Here is a 19,886-nt window from a genome sequence, read left to right as displayed (position 1 = left end):
TGACCTTTCCCTTTGGCCGGCTCCTCCCCAGGTTGACCCCTTGGAACGTGCCCGTCTCCTCGAGGTCTCCATCAGGGATCTACAGCCTCTTGATCACAACAGGCTAGATCAAGTTCAGACCGGCCCTGTCGTCAACTAGCATCTTTGTCACCTTGAGGTTGTGGATCGTTGGTGAAACCAACAACGGCAAGCACCTGATCGCAGTAGTGCGGTTAGGGTGGTCCTCGGTGTCGAAGATGATAGGCGTGTTGGACCACTTCAGTGGCTTCCGTGCGTCGAGTGGTGGCTCCACCCCTGCGATCTCTCGCGCCCACTGCTTGAGCTGGCGGTGATATGCGTGCAGCGAGGCGCCACCATCGACGCACATGGCCTCTGTAGCATTCTGGAACTCATGGTCGCCAGACTCATTGTCCTCATCGTGATCACCGTATTCCTGCTTCTTATCGCGGCCCCGAGCGGGCCTCTCTTGCTGGTTGTCCTTGCCGCGGCGGCCTCCTTGGCCGCCATGCTTCTTGCCAGATCCTTCGGCACCATCTTCGCCCTTCTCCTTGTCCCGCCTTTCATATTCAGCTTTCTGCTTCTCAGCAAGCAGCTCAACTTGTCGGCAGTTCTGGAGGTCGTGGCCTTTGGTGTGGTGGATCTTGCAATACTGCTTGTCGGAGCCCCCTGGCTTGTTGGCAGCCGCCAAGGCCCCGCAAGCGGCACACCCGGCAACCTCCTTGCCGGGGTTGCCCGCCTTGGCCTTCTTGGCGGAGCCGGTGTCGTCGGACCCCTCGATAGCAAGTATAGTCTTGCCCTTATGCTTCCTATTACGGCACCGGCCCTTCTTCGCGGGGGCAGCGGCATCGTCATCCGTGGAGTCGGTTTCCGCACTGGCGTCCTCGTCGGGGTACTTCCTCCCTTCTTCAGCCCGAGCGCACCGATCGGCCAGAACATAAAGCTCGACCACATCCCTGACCCTGTACATCGCCAGCTCCTCACGCATCTTGCGGTTGCGTACATTCTTGTGGAATGCACAAATCATGGCGGGGGGATGAATGTCTGGGATGTTCTACTGCACTCACCTGAACCTTTGGATGTACTTGCGCAGGTTCTCTCCTTCCTTCTGGGGTATGATGTGCAAATCGCTCGCCTGGCCATGAGCTTGATGGCCTCCAGTGAAGGCGCCAACAAACTCATGACACAGATCCGACCAAGAAGAAATGGAGTCCACCGGCAAGTGCATCAACCAAGACATGACATTGGGTTTGAGCGCCAACGGAAAGTAATTGGCGAGCACCTTACCGTCGTGGGCTCCAGTAGCCTATATCGCGATGGTGTAGATGCTGAGGAACTCCGACAGGTGGGTCTTTCCATTGTACTTTTCGCCCACGTCGGGCTTGAACATGCGGTGGGAGGGCCACTGGATCTGCCGCAGCTCACGGGTGAAAGCCGGACAACCCACCTCTTAAGGTAGGCCACCGTAGCCTCCCGGTGTCGGCTGGTCCGTAGTGGGCCCTGCCCGACTGTCTGATTGATGGCATGCATCATGCCGATGCTCGATGGTGGTTCGAGCGTCTTCAAGGGCTCGCTCCCGAAGAACATGACGCTAGTCGCGGTGGGTCCGCGGATCAGATGATGCTATGGAGATATCATCACGAGCGTCATCGCGACGGATTGACACCCGCGGTGGCTGGCGTGGGGGAGGAGAATGCACCGTGGCTGCATCGCCCCCGGCCCTTCCAGTGTTGGCATGCGGTGGCTCAATGGAGCGACGGCCTATGGGCCCCGTCGTCACGGCTCATCTTTGTTGGCGATGCCGATGAGGCTCCGGACGGTGGCCCTCCATTCGTCGAGCTTATCCGCATCAGGAGGAAAGTCGAGGAGTAGCTACGCGCACACCAGAGCTTCTGCTGGTGTGGGCGGCGGCGAAAGCTGCATGGACCGCGATGCGCTTTGACTTCTAACTATGTTAGAAGGAGCCCTATCACGGCCCTGCGGCTGTCCGCCATTTTCGCCAGCACCTCAGCGAGCATGCTGGCACTCCTTGTCACGCGAAGGGCGCACGGGGCTCTTCCCAGGACGGCGCCCAGGGTCACCAGTGGGGCGGCGCTACTCATCGCGCACAACTTGAGAGGAGCGCGCCATGGGCGCCGGTGTTGGCGTCTTGGAGGTCGTCTCGCCGCCGCCTGGCGGCACGACGACGCCTCCGGAGGGCCTCGCGCCGCCTCGGGGGGCCCAACTCCGTCCTTGGAGTTTGCAGCATGTAGCTCGTCTCCTGGCGTACGAACGATGCCGCTCACTAGGCCTAGACTGCCAGGGTGATGTGGATGTTCGCGGTACGCACCACGGGTTCTTTCCGCGACTGGACTACTACTGGTCCGCACTGGCACTGGCAGTCCGGTCCCGGATGAATCAATCGTCGTGGTCGTCTTCCTCTTGGGAGCCATGGCGACGAAGAACTGTGCTCCTTAGCTGCTAAACCAGATTGTCACTACTGCAGCACCCCTACCTGGCGCGCCAAAGATGTCGGTGGGAAACGACACCTATGGGATCACAAGAATCCCTACTGCAGTTGCGGGGTGCGGGATGGTGAGAAGAGTGGGATCAGCAGTCAGTTCGAGCACGCGGGTCATTTACCCAGGTTCGGGCCGCGAGGATGCGTAATACCCTAGTCCTGCTTTGATGTGTATATCTATGTTCTGGAGTTCTTGAGCTAGCTACAATGAGCATAACTTGTCCAAGGGTCCGAATCCCTCTCCTGGATGCCTCGGGCCTCCTTTTATAGGCAAGGGGATCGCCACAGTGGCACACAGGAGGCGGCATCTGGGTACTGTGCTTAAGCCTATCGCTTGTCATTACGGGACAAGACGCATTTAGTGCACCTCTGACGTGTCCTCCCCCCCCCCCACTTTACCGCCGCCTCGCCCTGCCTTGACACGCGCATGGGCCAGCGAGGCGGTCAGCGCCATGTAGGCTGGCAGGCTGCTGAGGTGGCGTGGTGGTAGGGCCTTCACGAATATTTGCATGCCACCACGTAGGCATGCGCTGAGTTGGCCAAGAAGCTTCATGTCGACACGCAGGCGCCTGCCCAGCTGGTGGGCTAGCAGCTGCATGGAGCGGGGGTAGAAGCTTGGCGGGTGCAGGCCTCGCTGTGGCCTCACGGACGTCCTCGGCAAAGACCTTGCCGGGGCGCTACGGTCGTCCCCGGCAAGGGTCTTGCCGGGGGTCTTATGGGTTTTCTCGGCAAGGATCTCGCCGAGGTTCATCGTCTTCTAATCCTCTTCTGATTTGAAGTGTTTCTTGTCTTCACAAATATCTACATGCCATCATGGAGGCGCCTCCCGAGCCCCGGTCCTAGCGTGGTTGGTGGCGCTAGAGAAACTGGGGCCCATGGGTGGCGTGCTTCGCTGTCATCGGGTAAGCTGCCCCGGCAAGGTCCTTGCTGGGGCCGTGGAGGCAGCCCCGGCAAGGGTCTTGCCGGGGGAACCACCTCGCCTTCTTGCTCTTTGCGTCTCTGTCTCAGCGTTGCTTTGGCCATCTTGCGGCTTTAATTCTGTGTTTTTGCTCTGCTTAAGTGTGGTCGTAGGCGCGGCTCTGATTGCCCGTGCATAAATAAGGGGTACAAAAGAGCGCCCCTACATTGGTACACCGACATTATCCCTCTACTACAAGGGGAGCTAAGGAACTTCCATCTAGCTCTGCACTTGATTCACCTTATGTTTTGAGTAAGCTTGCAACACCACCACCTGCTAGTAATTCTGATATGTTGCAAGTGATTGATGATGCCACTTCTACTACGCATAATTCTTATGATGATACTACTCCTTTGCTTGATAATACTGTGCCACTAGGTGAATTTCTTGATGAACAACTTGCTAGGGTTAGAGAGAATGAAATTACTGAAACTGATGATATTATTGAAATTCAAGATTATGATTCTCCCCCTAGATATGAATTTCCTAAGGTACCTGAGGGTTATTGTCGGTGTCAAAACTGGCGGATCTCAGGTAGGGGGTCCCGAACTGTGCGTCTAGGCAGAGGGTAACAGGAGACAAGGGACATGATGTTTTTACCCAGGTTCGGGCCCTCTCGATGGAGGTAAAAACCCTACTCCTGCTTGCTTGATATTGATGCTATGGGTAGTACAAGAGTGGATCTACCACGAGATCAAGGAGGCTAAACCCTAGAAGCTAGCCTATGGTATGATTGTTGTAATGGTTGTTCGTCCTACGGACTAAAACCCTCCGGTTTATATAGACACCGGAGAGGGCTAGGGTTACACAGAGTTGGTTACAATGGTAGGAGATCTACATATGTGTATTGCCAAGCTTGCCTTCCACGCCAAGGAAAGTCCCATGCGGACACGGGACGAAGTCTTCAATCTTGTATCTTCATAGTCTTGGAGTCCGGCCGATGATGATAGTCCGGCTATCCGGACACCCCCTAGTCCAGGACTCCCTCAGTAGCCCCTGAACCAGGCTTCAATGACGATGAGTCCGGCGCGCATATTGTTCGGCATTGCAAGGCGGGTTCCTCCTTCGAATTAATTCATAGAAGATTGTGAACACCAGGATAGTGTCCGGCTCTGCAAAATAAATTCCACATACTACCGTAGAGAGAATAATATGTACACAAACTCAATCTGCTGACGTATTTTGTGGCGTGACGTCACACCACTGCCAAGCCTTTACTTGAATCGTTTTTACTATACCACCTCAGCGCATTTAGCGAAGCGGTTTTCTTGGCACATCTTGTCGAAGCAGAGATCGTGTTCCCCTTATTCCGGGATTCCCATCAATACGGACGTGGGTAACCCAACCGCGCCATTGATTGTGGCGCTTGGGAGATAGGCGAGTTTTACCAGGCCGGTGGGGACGCATAGTCTTCATCCGCCCATATATAAGGGGATAAGGATCCACCCTTTTTACCTACGCCTTCTTCCTCCTTTGCCTATCCATCTCCGCGCACTCGAGCTCCAGCGCCCAAGTCCGTACACCTCGCCTCAACCTTCTCCAGCCATGTCCGGAGCGGGAGGCAAGTGTATGGCCTCCTCCGTTACGGAGGGGCACATCGAAAAACTGCGTGGCGCCGGATACTTGTCCAGCGACATCGCGCACCGGCTGCCCGATGAGGGGCAGCTCATCCCCACCCCCAGGCCCCATGAGAGGGTCGTATTTCTTCCCCACTTCCTCCGCGGACTGGGCTTCCCACTCCATCCCTTCGTCCGGGGGCTCATGTACTACTACGGCCTGGACTTCCACGATCTGGCGCCAAACTTCATCTTCAACATCTTGGCATTTATCGTCGTGTGCGAGGCCTTCCTCTACATCCAGCCCCACTTCGGCTTGTGGCTAAAGACCTTCAATGTCAAGCCGAAGGTGGTGAAGGGCGTTCAAGCGGAGTGCGGAGGCGCCATGGTGGGCAAAATGCCCAACGTTACTTGGCTCGAGGGCGCCTTTGTGGAATCTGTCAAGGGGTGGCAATCAGGGTGGTTCTACATCACCGAGCCGCGTGACCCTAAATGGGCAGCGGCCCCCGAGTTCAGATCTGGTACCCCCATGCAGCTCACCTCCTGGAAAGAGAAGGGCTTGCTATGGGGCAGTTCAGAGGAGCTGACCGGACTCCAGTCCTGTCTCCAGACCCTGGTGAACAAGAAGCTTAAGCTTGTCAATGTGATCCAGGTCATGCTCGTCCGCCGGATTCTCCCCTGCCAACAACGGGCCTTCAATCTGTGGGAGTTTGATCCGGCACAGCACCGGACCCTTAGCGGGCTCTTCGACACAACATACGAAGCGGCCTGGAGGGTGCTGTTCAAGGGGGGAGAAGCCCCCGCATCCACAACTGAAGATCGCGGATTCAGCACGCAGCGCCCGGCCGGCGCGATAAGATATGTTATCCTTTATGGGACATTTATTTCTTTCATAGTGTGACTCTATGTGGGATCTAAAACTCCCAATGCCTTTAACAGGACTGACAGAGGACGTACGGACAGGTTAACTGTCCGGCTCCCCTCCCCGAAGACCCATCGGATACCCGTTTGACGGGGCTGCTAGTCCCGGCACTTTACGTGGTGCCGGAGAAAAAGGCCAAGAAGAAGGCCACGGGAACCCGAAGAAGTTCCCGACACCAGGTGGTATCGGACTCGTCGTCCGATGGCTCCGAGGCGGACTCCTCCCCCGAAGACGAGGAGGAGAAAGAGGCCTCTCCCCAAGAGGGGGGAGAGAAGAAGAGGAAGGCTTCCCCAACAAGGGTGGCCGAAGGGTCCAAGAAGGGAAGGACCCTTCCTCCGGACTGCTCCGCCAACGCCGACGACGGCGACGAGGAGTGGCCCTCAAGGGCCAAGCCTCTGGCAAGATCGTAAGTATCCGGATTCCTGAATGATTTATAGTTTCTCTTTGTGCCACGTAGTGTCCTTCTAATGCCGCATACAACCTGTAGTCCAACCGAGGACGATCTTCCCGCTTCATTGAGCGGGTCCTTGGCACTGTCGGATGTGGATTCCCTCCCGACCGCCTCAACTCCCCGTGACGCTGACGACGCCGAGTTGGGATCCCGTGAGGGGACCCATCAGGAGGAGGAGGCTCCGGAGGTGCCGCAAGGCAACCTCCCGGACTTTGCACCGGACTACGAACCGGAACCAGCAGTGGTTCCGGAGTCCGGCAGGCGGCCCCTTCGTAAGAAGGGCAAGACCGTGGCACCGGTGGCCTCCGTCCAACCGGAGGCGCCGGACAACTTGTTGGAGGCGCTCAACGGCGCTTCCATCGAGGAAGAACACCGCACTATAATGAGTGCGGTGATTCAGAAGGTTCAACTTGCCAAGAGCGGGCTGACCGAAGCCTGCAGCAGCCTTCTAACGGGCTTTGAGGTAAGAAATTTAAAATATGTAATGTAATACCGCATAGACAGTAGCCCCTGATGCTCGGTTCGGTGTTCGGAAAGAAAAGCCGGACTGAGGATCTAAAAAAGATATACGCAGGAGGTCTAAAACTTTTGTCAATATGGGATTGCAGGCTGCGCTGCTGACCTCCACCGCACTGACTGCGGAGGTCGGTGCTTTGAAGCAGAACCTCGAGCAGTCCGAGAGTGAGCTCGGCCGTGCCAAGAAGCAGCTCGAGGATAGGGAAGGTGAGTAACACCATGTTAAATTTGTACCTTATAGAAAAGGATTTTGGTTGCAAGAGAAATAACAAGGATAACGTGGGTACTCCAGGGGCCACGAACGAGGTGGCGACCCTTAAGGAGGTCGTGTCCGCGGCCGAGCGTAATGCGGCCGCGGAACGAGCTGAGAGAGAGAAGCAGGAGGCGCGGGTGGCGGAGGTGCAGCAAGAGCTCCAGGTTCTTGTAAAAAAGCACAAGAGTTTGGAGCGCGACTCGAGGATTCGAGAGTCCAAGCTTGCCTCGGCTCTTGAGAGTGCCAAAGCCGCTAAGGCCGAAGCCCATAAGGCCCTCCAGGAGATCGAGGCAGTGAAGAAGATAGCGGCGGGTAAGGCATTTTTCATGCAAAGCAAGCATGTGAATGTGAATTACCTGTTACTTACCGAATTGGGAGCTCTCCAGGAGCGTTTGCAGATCTGCCTCGCAGCGTGTCCAATGCTGCCGCATTCTACCAGGCCGAGGAGGGAAGCTCGATGGAGAAGGTCTTCTGGTCTCAGTATGCTGAGGCCGGACATCCGGTGCCCCTTAGCGACCAGCTAAAGCAGCTGGTCGAGCTCCACAAGGTAGCCGAACAAGCCATGAAGGGCCTCATAGTTTGGCTGTGGCCCAAGGAGGCCATGCCTGGGAGTTACTTCGGCCTAGTGCGGCGGTTGGTGGATGCGTGTCCCTGGGTGGAAGTCGTCAAGCGCTCCGCCTGCATTGAAGGTGCCCGTCGGGCCCTTGCCCGTGCAAAAGTGCACGGGGGCAGGCTGGATGCTGAGAAGCTTCTAACGGACGCGCCGCCGGCGGGCAAGGAGTATCGCATGCCCGAAATGTATTATAAGAGTGTCCTGAAGGGTGCCCGCAAGATTGCGGATGAGTGCTCCAAAGATGTAATATTTGAGTAGACTCGCAATGTGTTATCCTGTGCGCTGAAAACTTTGTTCATATGCGCTAAGCAACGCTTATTAATTTAAAATATTACCTTCTGTGCGGCCGTTTATAAAATCTAAGAGATGGCAAGTCGTCGGCTTCAGCCCCCATGCCACGAGTGCTAGGGTGTTCAGTGTAAACTTGAGCACTCTTGTTCCCATTTTTGGGTCCATCTAGGGAGGCGCTCAACACGACGAACAAGGCAACCGGACTTATAATGCTTGAACACTCACACTTAGCCATAGAATTCTATAATTTTAAATTTCGGCAAAGCCCCTAGTATTCGGAAGACCGAGTTCGGGGCGCTATCCATGCCTGGGCCGGACAAAGCCGGTTCCTCGCTCTAAGCGGCATAAGTCTTTAGGGACTCGAAAAGACCTCTCGAACAACGACCAACTCTCGCCTTATCATGACTGTCAGTTTTAGCTTTCTCCACTGAGGCGCTCGCCCAGCTCAACCGGGGCGCAATCGCAGTGGTTCTCCCAGTGCTACCTTAGCCGATAAAATGGAATGTAAGGTACCAAAACATGGGAGCCGGGCAAACCCAACTATTGACCCAAGACATGATTCGGAGCCGATGCATATAATGCTATAAGTTCGGGGTGCCGCCCTTGTGAAAGTGTGCGGACTTATCACACCATAATGCGGGGAACATAAGCGCCTGGTGTATTCGGCTGTACCAAAGTGTACGGATGCAAAATGTCATAAACAAACATATATAAAAAAGGGATGCAATTATAAGCAAAAAGCGATGCATTGTTTATTCAGAAGTACTGCTATGAATGCAGAGCGATACAAATAGTGCGGTAAGCAAGGGGTTGGACTATTAAACATGTCCCCCTCCAGGGGTAGGCTGCAGAATGGTGTATTAAATATATTTAATGCTCGTAATGGAGACCACCTGAGTGTTCGTTGTAGCCTTTCTTCTTCCCTGGCTGTTGCATCGTTAGTTCGGCAGGTCTGCTGCCGGACAGGGCCTCTGGTGAACGGAGTCCTATGGGTAAGAAAAATAAAAAAGAAAAAGAGCGACACACTTGGGAGCCCCTGGTGTGGTTGAACCGCACTCTGGGCCTGTCGTGGTCGTGCCCCTCCCCTTATGCCCATGGTATCTCCAGAGCGTAATGATGTACGTGAAGGACTAGTCTTGCAATCATGCAAGGGCTGGGGTTGGGGCCGCATTGCTACGCGTGCTCGGAACGTGCCAGGTGGTCTTGATGTATGTTACTCCGGGCGCGCTTGGCCATGTCTGGTCGCTTAACGGCCGGACTTGAGAATTGCCTTAAGAGGCTGCTCTAAACTTCTGCCGCGAGAGCCGCTGTATGTTCCTCCGTTCGGAGGGAGCGTTCCGTGTTTCCGTTGACCGTGATGACTCCTCGAGGGCCTGGCATCTTGAGCTTGAGGTATGCATAATGCGGCACCGCGTTGAACTTTGCGAAAGCGGTCCGTCCGAGCAGAGCATGATAGCCACTGCGGAACGGGACTATATCGAAGATTAGCTCCTCGCTTCGGAAGTTATCCGGGGATCCAAAGACCACTTCCAGTGTAACCGAGCCTGTACAATTGGCCTCTACACCTGGTATGACGCCTTTGAAGGTCGTCTTTGTAGGTTTAATCCTTGAGGGGTCTATGCCCATCTTGCGCACTGTGTCCTGATAAAGCAGGTTCAGGCTGCTGCCGCCATCCATCAGGACTCTGGTGAGGTGAAATCCATCGACGATTGGGTCTAAAACCAATGCGGCAAATCCGCCATGGCGGATACTGGTGGGGTGGTCCCTTCGATCAAAAGTGATCGGGCAAGAGGACCATGGATTGAACTTCGGGGCGACTGGCTCCATCGCATATACATCCCTAAGTGCACGCTTCCGCTCCCTCTTGGGTATATGGGTTGCGTATATCATGTTTACCGTCCACACTTGTGGGGGGAAACCCTTCTGTCCTCTACTGTTCGGCGGTCGGGTCTCTTCCTCGTCATCGCTATGCAGCCCCTTGTCGTTGTTTTCGGCAATTAACTTGCCTGCCTGCTTGAATACCCAACAATCCCTATTAGTGTGATTAGCTGGCTTTTCAGGGGTGCCATGTATCTGGCAAGAGCGGTCGAGTATTCGGTCCAAATTGGACGGACCCGGAGTGGTTCTTTTGAATGGCTTCTTCCGCTGACCAGGTTTAGAGCCTCTGAATCCGGTGATGACTGCCGTATCCTCAGTGTTATCGCCGTTAACGCGGCGTTTGTTTTTGTTTCGACGCGACCTGCCATTGCGGTCCTTGGTATCCGGACTGCCAGCATTTTTGCTGAGGTTGTTACTGCGGGCTAGCCAGCTATCCTCCCCCGCACAGAAGTGGGTCATTAGTGATGTGAGGGCTGCCATGGATTTCGGCTTTTCCTGTCCTAGGTGCCGGGCCAGCCACTCGTCGCGGATGTTGTGTTTGAAGGCTGTGAGGGCCTCTGCATCCGGACAGTCGACGATTTGATTTTTCTTTGTTAGGAACCGTGTCCAGAATTGTCTGGCCGATTCGTCTGGCTGCTGAATTATGTGGCTTAGGTCATCGGCGTCTGGTGGTCGCACATATGTGCCCTGGAAGTTGTCAAGGAATGCGGCTTCCAGGTCCTCCCAACACCCAATTGACTCTGCTGGCAAGCTGTTAAGCCAATGCCGAGCTGGTCCTTTAAGCTTGAATGGGAGATATTTGATGGCGTGGAGATCGTCACCGCGGGCCATATGGATATGAAGGAGATAGTCTTCGATCCAAACCGCGGGGTCTATTGTGCTATCGTAGGATTCAATGTTCACGGGTTTAAACCCTTCAGGGATTTGATGATCCATTACTTCATCTGTGAAGCATAGTGGGTGTGCGGCGCCTCTATACTGGGCAATATCGCGGCGTAGCTCAAGAGAGCTTTGTCTACTGTGTTCGGCCCGACCGGAGTTGCTGTATCCGGCGCGACGGTAGTCGTCGTGCATCATGGGGCGCCCACGTGATCCGTAGATCGATTTTGATTGTCTTGCCTTGTCCTCCAATATGTCTTGCAAGTCCGGCGCATTCCCCCGTGGCTTCGCACTTTTCGAGCGGTGCTGGGGTACGGTTCTGGTGGAGGGCCTAGATGCCTCTCTGTCACGGCCACGAGGTGGTCGATCTGCCGTATTGTGCACTGGTGATGAGGGTTTATACTCCTCCTCCTCTAATTGGGGGAGCAACTTGCGTTCTGGGTAGCTTTTGGAGGGGCGTTCGAGTTCATGCTCTTCGGCCGCGAGGACTTCGGTCCATCTGTCGGCCAGCAGGTCTTGATCAGCTCTGAGCTGTTGCTGCTTTTTCTTTAGGCTGTTTGCCGTGGCCATAAGCCTGCGTTTAAAACGCTCTTGTTCGACGGGATCCTCGGGCACGACAAATTCGTCGTTGTGGAGGCTTGCCTCGTCTCCGGAGGGAGGCATGTAATTATCATCCTCGACCTCTTCGTCTGCCGCTCTCTCGTGGGGGCTGGCTTCTCCGTCCTCCTGCGATGAATCTTGCTGGAGCGGGTTGTCTTCGGCACTCTCTGGGGTGTTATTATCTCTGGTGCCGGAGTCTCCATTCTTGCTGTGGCGGGATTTAGAGCGGCGCCGCTGACGTCGGTGCTTGGGCTGTTTCTTAGAGGAATCTGCCTCCACTGCTTGTCTGCCGTTCCCATCCTTTGGGATGTCCACCATGTATATGTCGTATGACGAGGTGGTCTTCCAGTGCCCCGTAGGCGCTGGTTCTAGGTCATTTCCGGCATCGTCGTCCACACCGTCGATGTCTTCGGAGTCATAGTCTAGCATGTCGGTCAGATCGTCGACAGTGGATACAAAGTGGGTGGTTGGTGGGTTTTGAATTTCTTCGTCATCCGCATCCCAACCGTCCTGACCGCAGTCCGGCCAGGCTCTCCTGATAACGAGAGATGCTTTAGCGAATTCAAGATGTCGCCAAAGGGTGAGTGCTGAAAGATGTCCGCAGTGGTGAACTCCATGATCGGCGCCCAATCGGATTCGATTGGTAAGGGCGCAGGAGGTTCGGAGTCCGGCGAGGAGTCCGGCACCTCGGAGTCACGAGCTTTACGAGGGACAAGGTCAGTGTTCGGATCCATCGCCGTAGAGATTGCAGCTCCCGAGGCGGTGTCCAGCCACCTGTCCTCGATCTGCGCGGTCGGCTTCGAACTAGGGGTCGGAGCGGACTCATGTGCGGCCTCCAGGGCACTGTCCGGCGGCAGAGCTAAATCATGCCCATCGTGACAGTGTGGCGCGCTCGGTTGTTGCTCGAATCCATCGAAGATCAAGTCTCCGCGGATGTCGACCGTGAAGTTTAGGCTTCCAAATCTGACCTGACGGCCAGGGGCGTAGCTTTCGATCTGCTCCAGATGGCCAAGCGAATTGGCCCGCAGTGCAAAGCCGCCAAACATGAAGATCTGTCCGGGGAGAAAAGTCTCACCCTAGACTGCGTGGTTGTTGATGATTGAAGGACCAATCAAGCCTATCGGTGACGACACAGAGGAACTCTCAATGAAAGCACCAATGTCGGTGTCAAAACCGGCGGATCTCAGGTAGGGGGTCCCAAACTTTGTGTCTAGGCGGATGGTAACAGGAGACAAGGGACACGATGTTTTTACCCAGGTTCGGGCCCTCTCGATGGAGGTAAAAACCCTACTCCTGCTTGATTGATATTGATGATATGGGTAGTACATGAGTGGATCTACCACGAGATCTAGAAGGCTAAACCCTAGAAGCTAGCCTATGGTATGATTGTTGTAATGGTTGTTTGTCCTACGAACTAAAACCCTCCGGTTTATATAGACACCGGAGAGGGCTAGGGTTACACAGAGTCAGTTTCAATGGTAGGAGATCTACATATCCGTATTGCCAAGCTTGCCTTCCACGCCAAGGAAAGTCCCATCCGGACACGGGACGAAATCTTCAATCTTGTATCTTCATAGTCTTGGAGTCCGGCCGATGATGATAGTCCGGCTATGCGGACACCCCCTAGTCCATGACTCCCTCAGTTATATTATGGATGAAGAAACTGCTAGAGACTTTTTTGCTTGCAATGATAGATATGATCTTAAGAAATTGTTAGCTTAGCTGAAAGAAAAAGCTTTGAATGCTAGAATGCAATATGACCTAAGTTTGCTACTTCACCAATCTTTGTTACTAATAAGGATTATGAATTCTCTGTCAATCCTGAGTTAATTACTTTGGTTGAATTAGATACTTTCCATGGTTATGAAACTGAAACTGTTGTGGCACATCTTACTAAATTGAATGATATAGCCACCCTATTTGCTCATGAGGAAAAAACTTGCTACTACTATATTCTTAAGTTGTTTCCTTTCTCATTAAAGGGTGATGCTAAGCTATGGTTCAATTCTCTTGCTCCTAGTTGTGTGCGTAGTCCCAGGATATGATATATTACTTCTCTGGAAAAATATTTCCCTGCTCATAAGAAACAAGCTACCTTATAAGAAATATTTAACTTTGTGCAAATTGAAGTAGAGAGTCTCCCACAAGCTTGGGGGAGGCTTCTCCAATTACTTAATGCTTTGTCTGATCATCCTCTCAAGAAAAATGAAATACTTGATATCTTTTATAATGGACTAATCGATGCTTCTAGGGACCACCTAGATAGTTGTGTTGGTTGTGTTTTCAGGGAACGAACTGTTGAACAAGCTGAAGTGCTATTGAATAATATACTGAGTAATGATAATGATTGGACTCTTCCCGAACCACCTCCTAAGCCAACTGCAAAGAAAAGAGGTATTCTATTTCTTAGTCGTGATGATATGCAAGAGGCAAAGAAATATATGAAAGAAAAAGGTATTAAAGCTGAATATGTTAAGAATTTACCACCTATTGAAGAAATTCATGGTCTTAATGCCCCGACACAGGTACTAGAGGTTAATCCTCTCTATAGATTTGATGAAGGTGATATTACTTATGAGAAGTCTGCTCGTCAATGCTTGGATGAATTTGATAACTTTATTGTTAAACAAGAAAACTCCAATGCTTATGTTAGTAGACAATTCAAACATAATGCTTATATGCTTGAACACTTGGGGGATTATATGTGTAGAACTGTTAATGATCTTAAGCTTATCAGTAAACATGATTCCATGGTAAAAACTCAGGTAGAACAAGTACCTTAAGCACAAAATGATTTGTTGAAGGAAATGAATAGTGAAAACAATGATCATGATGTTAGAGTTATGACTATAGGTGGTAAAATGACTCGGGAACCTTTGTATCCTAAGGGCCATCCTAAGAGAGTTGAGCAAGATTCTCAGAGAATTAATACTGATGTACCAAGTCCTCCTGGTAATAAAAAGTAAAATAAAACTGATAGGACTTTGCATGCTTCTAGTGGACCTACCATAGACACACCTGAAAATCCAAATGATATTTCTATTTCTGATGCTGAAACACAATCTGGTGATGAACATGAACCTAGTGATAATGTTAATAATGATGTTCATATTGATGCTCAACCTAGTAATGATAATGGTGTGGAGATTGAACCCGCTGTTGATCTTGATAACCCACAACCTAAGGATAAACGTTATTGTCGGTGTCAAAACCGGCGGATCTCGGGTAGGGGGTCCCGAACTATGCGTCTAGGCAGATGGTAACAGGAACGAGGGACACGATGTTTTTACCCAGGTTCGGGCCCTCTCGATGGAGGTAAAACCCTACGTCCTGCTTGATTAATATTGATGATATGGGTAGTACAAGAGTGGATCTACCACGAGATCAAGGAGGCTAAACCCTAGAAGCTAGCCTATGGTATGATTGTTGTAATGTATGTTGTGTCCTACGGACTAAAGCCCTCCGGTTTATATAGACACCAGAGGAGGCTAGGGTTACATAGAGTCGGTTACAATGGTAGGAGATCTACATATCCGTATCGCCAAGCTTGCCTTCCACGCCAAGGAAAGTCCCATCCGGACACGGGACGGAGTCTTCAATCTTGTATCTTCGTAGTCTTGGAGTCCGGCGGACGATGATAGTCCGGCTGTCCGGACACCCCCTAGTCCAGGACTCCCTCAGTAGCCCCTGAACCAGGCTTCAATGACGATTAGTCTGGCGCGCATAATGTTCGGCATTGCAAGGCGGGTTCCTCCCTTGAATAATCCAGAGAAGATCATGAACACCAGGATAGTGTCCGGCTCTGCAAAATAAATTCCACATTCCCCCGTAGAGAGAATAAAATGTACACTAGTTCAATCTGCTGACGTATTATGCGGCGTGACATCACACCGCTACCAGGATTTTACTTGAATCGTTTTTTACTATACCACCTCAGCACGTTTAGCGAAGCGGTTTCCTTGGCACGTCTTGTCGAAGCAGAGATCGTGTTCCCCTTATTCCGGGATTCTCATCAATACGTGCGTGGGTAACCCAACCGTTCCCGTCGCCACGCCTCCTCCATCGAAGGTGAATCCCAAACGGTCACGGAGGCGGCTCTTGGTATTTTTTCCCCTTTATAAGAGGACCAAGGCTCGTTCTTTTTCTTCTTCAATCTCGCATCGAATCTCCTCCTCACTCCCAGTTCCAACACCCAGAGCCTCAGATTCGAGCGCTTCGGATTCTCAACCATGTCCGGCTCCGACCTCCAGGGCCGGTGGATGCCCTCCTCCGTCACGGAGGAGGACATATTGAAGTTATGCGAGGCCAAGTACTTGGCCTACGAGGTTTCGCACAGGTTGCCCACCCAAGGGCACGCCCTGCCTGCCCCCGAGCCCGGTGAGTTCGTTGTCTTCGTATCCCACCTCCGTCGGGGTTTAGGCTTCCCGACGGATCCCTTCATGAGAGGGCTCATGTTCTACTATGGGCTGGACTTTCACGACTTGGCTCCGGAGTCCATCCTCCACATCTCCGCATTCATTATCGTCTGCGAAGCCTTCCTCCTCGTCACTCCCCACTTCGGCCTGTGGCTGAAGACCTTCAATGTGGAGCCGAAGATGATCGGGGGGCGTCAAGTGGAGTGCGGCAGGGCGGCCATAAGCAAAAAGGCCGATGCCCCATGGCCCGAGGGTTCCTTCCAAGAGGAACTCGGACTGTGGCAACAGGAGTGGTTCTATATCACCGCTCCGAAGGGCAGCAAGGAAAAGCCGCCGCCTTCCTTCCGCCCGGGACCTCCATGCCAACTGATGTCATGGGTCAACCAAGGGCTCAGTTGGGGGCCGTCCGAAGATGTGCCCTTATTGCAGGGCCGGATTCGAGACCTCCAGGCGAGGGAGATCAATCTGATTGTGGTGATGCAGGTTATGCTAATCAGGCATCTTCTGCCCTGCCAACGTCGTCCTCTCCGTCTATGGGAGTTCAACCCAGAGGGACCTCGGGTTCTCCAACACTTCATGGGTGCGACACCCGTGGAGATGTACAAGTTGTTCTTCGGACCGCAGGTGGCGTGTCCGGAATTGGCCGGGGACGCAAGCCTAAGCCGCAATCGCCCGGATACTCAGGTAAATAGCTCAGAGTCCGGATGCTCTGTTTATCTTCCTTTTCTAGAGTTCGCCTCCCGACCCATTACTCTTCACAGGAGTGGGTTGCACATTCGAGGCTGATAAGGTGTCCGGCCCCCCTCCCAGAGACCGCACTGGAGCCCGTGCTGGTCAGAATGTTGGAGGTCGCGCCCATGGAAGGGAGCGATGGGGAAAGTAGAGGAGCTATTATTTCGCCCAAAGGGGCGTCCGAAGAGAGGGGAATCAAAAACCCCTCCTTCCAGGGGGAGAAGAGGACCGCCTCCGAAGATCCGGAGGCCAAAGCCTCTAAGCGTGGGAAGAGATCTTCACCGGGGGGTCCGGCGTCCGGAGAGAATCCGGACGCACAATCATCACCAAAGGATCAGCCCTCCAGCGAGCCGTGAGTATGAAAAGGGGAGTTAATTAGTAAGGAAATACCTCCATTTGTGCTTCTGTGGGTAACCGAAATATTTATCTTGCAGTTCGGATCTACCGCCTTCTTAGATCAGTTCATCTTCGGGGGACCTTCTTCCGGAGATGATGGAGAGCGAAACGCCTCCATCTGCTGCACCGTCAGATAAGGCAGGCGAGCCTGAAGTATCGTCACGGAGGGTATCCCCGAGTCTGGAGGGGCCAGAGAGTTTGGCGCCCGCTAGTATCCGGCCGGGAGAACTGAAGAATCTGTTTGAGAGGGCGTCCATCTCAGAAGATCACCGTGCGTTGATGCGTATGGTGATTGGAAGGATTTCTTCCGCCGAAAGCGGATTGCGCAATGCCGCTATGAGTTTGCTGGCGGGGTTTGAGGTACGCGAGAATGACGCATCTCTTTGTCTATTAACAGTCTTGCACATGAAAATGCGCCCTGTATAGGTAGTAGCCCCTGAGACTCGGTAGGTTGTCGAAAACGACAGCGTGCCGAGGATCGAAATCGTAATTAATGAATGCCGCCGTTCCTATGCAGGTGGCGGATAGTCCGGGGGCTAGCCGGACTAGTGGGTTTGCCGAGTTAAATCGGCAACTTGACGTGGCGGATGCGGACATCGCACTTGTCAACCGGCGACTTGACAAGTCGCTAGGTAAATGAGTTCTCCGCAGTCGCTTTATTAAGGGGGGTCGAAGCCCTCCTCTGATAAATTTTATGTTGTTGTACAGATGGTGTTGCTGCTGTGGAGATCCTTCGGGACGAACTTGCTCAAGCTAAGGAGCAAGCCCGAAGGAGTGACGCGGCTGCCTCGAGGGCGGCCGAGGAGTTGAAAGCCAAAAAGGCTGCACACTGCCTAAGCAGGGAAGAGGTGGCCGAATTGGCCATGAAAGTAAAAGATGCTGCCGACCGCAATGAGGCTCTTGAAAAGGAGCGCTTATCGAAGAGGGAAGACCTGAAGAAGGCCACCGCCGAAGCCAAGGATGCCCGCTCTGCAATGCGGGCCATGAAGGAGGAACTGCGTCAGGCCGGAGATATCGTGGCTGGCAAGCCTTTTCTGCTGCGTCGCCGGTTTATGGATCGAAAGTATGCTCAATTTGAGCGGCTGTGGAGTCCGGAGGATCCGTATATGGACTTAGCTGCAAGTGCGGCTGATGCCGTTGAGCACTTCCGGAGCCAGAAGGATCACAAGACGGAAGAGCTATATTGGTCTCAATTCCATAGTCCGGATCGCTCACTTTCGTTGACAGACCGGTTGGCCGAATGGGCCGAGCTAAATAGATTGTCCGGACTTGCCATGACTGACATCGTGGCCCATGTCTGGCCGGAGAGGCCCAAGGCGACGAGCTACTTCGGCTTACTGCAGCAATTCCTTGGAGCGGTGCCGCATGTCAAGGAGATGAAGCGGTCGGCCTGCATCGAGGGCGCGCGGATGGCTCTTGCCCGCGTGAAGGCGCATTGGACGGAGATGGATGCCACCGCTGTTGCCGCCCAGGGCTCGGATGAAAACCGGCTCCCCGCTGAGCACTATTTCGGGGAAGTTATGCGTGGCGCTCGTGTAATAGAGTCGCAGTGCTCAAAAAATGTCACGTTCAAGTGAACATTTTAGCTTGTAAAACGATGATTATGCTATAACTGCTTTTTATACTTGTGCGTCCCAAGTAGTGAAACTTCTCCTATGCGGTCGTTTACGTATACGTTTGTATAACTTGAAAGATTGCAGTCTTCGGCTTTAGCCCCCACGCACAAGGTGCGGGGGTGTTCGCAAAAATAGCGTGTTTTCACACTTAATCCGACGTCTCGGTCCTGTTAAGGAGGTGGTAGCGTAGCGAACGAGGCAATCCGGACTATAATGCTTTATCACTTTCACTTAGCCAGTGGAGTTCGAGGGTGGGGCTACGATATAGCCCCTGGGGGCACCGCATTTCTCCGAGTTCGGGGCGCGTGTGTGCCTGACCGGGAAACGGTCCTTCGTCAAAGCGGGGAATTCTAAACATTCCGGTAGTCGATCGAGTGGTTGTCCAGTCTCTCGCTGTATCATGACAGTCAGTTTTCGGCTTTCTCTACTGAGGTGCTCGCCCAGCCGAACTGGGGCACAATCGCAGTAGTTCTCCTGGTGCCGCGTTAGCTGATGATACGGAACGTAAGGCAGCAAAACACAGGAGCCGGGCAAACCCAACATTTGACCAAAGACATGATTCGGAGCTGATGCATATAATGCCTAACTCGAGACGCCGAACACTCCCTAAGGTGTTCGGTCTTTATAATAATGGGCAGAACAATGCCCTAAGCCCCTAGTGTCCAGGTACGGGCATGGTCTTCTGACGCGGCCGATGCCAAAACGTCAGGCTCCGCTTTGGTTATAGGAAGAAACCAAGGGAGAATAACAACAAGAGACAGTAAAAAGGTTTACGCAGGGTCTTAATCTGAAAAGAATCCTCACAACGGGTCCCTACTGCATGTCTACGCCTGTGTCTCCGTTGCGCCGTTATCCTGGACGGGTACGCACATTGTTCATCTGAAAAAAGAGAGGAATGCTTAGTTTGAAAACAATTCGTGCGAAAAATATGTGTAAAAGAAGGAATATGAATAAGTAAAGCGGGGTTTGTATGAACCCGCGGTTGTTTGTGCGCGCAGCCCCCTGTGAGGAGGTATGCGGCTAGGGAGCCCCTAGCCTGCTGAAGCGGGACTCGTCTATCCGAGTCCGGGGTCTTTAAGTGACCCTCGCACTGAAATGAGGCCATGCGGACCGGGCATCTTGAGTGTAAGAGACGCGTAATGCGGTATGGCGTTGAAGCGGAAAAAAGCCTTTCGTCCCAAGAGTGCTTGATATCCACTTTTAAATGGGACGATGTGAAAAATTAATTTTCCGCGTCGAAAATTGTTCGGTGATCCGAACACGACTTCTAGTAATATGGAGCCTGTGCACTTGGCGTAAGGGCCTGGTGTCAC

Source organism: Triticum dicoccoides, chromosome 3B (genome assembly GCF_002162155.2).
Source record: "Triticum dicoccoides isolate Atlit2015 ecotype Zavitan chromosome 3B, WEW_v2.0, whole genome shotgun sequence".
Lineage (NCBI taxonomy): Eukaryota > Viridiplantae > Streptophyta > Magnoliopsida > Poales > Poaceae > Triticum > Triticum dicoccoides.
Note: the sequence above shows the minus strand (reverse complement) of the source record.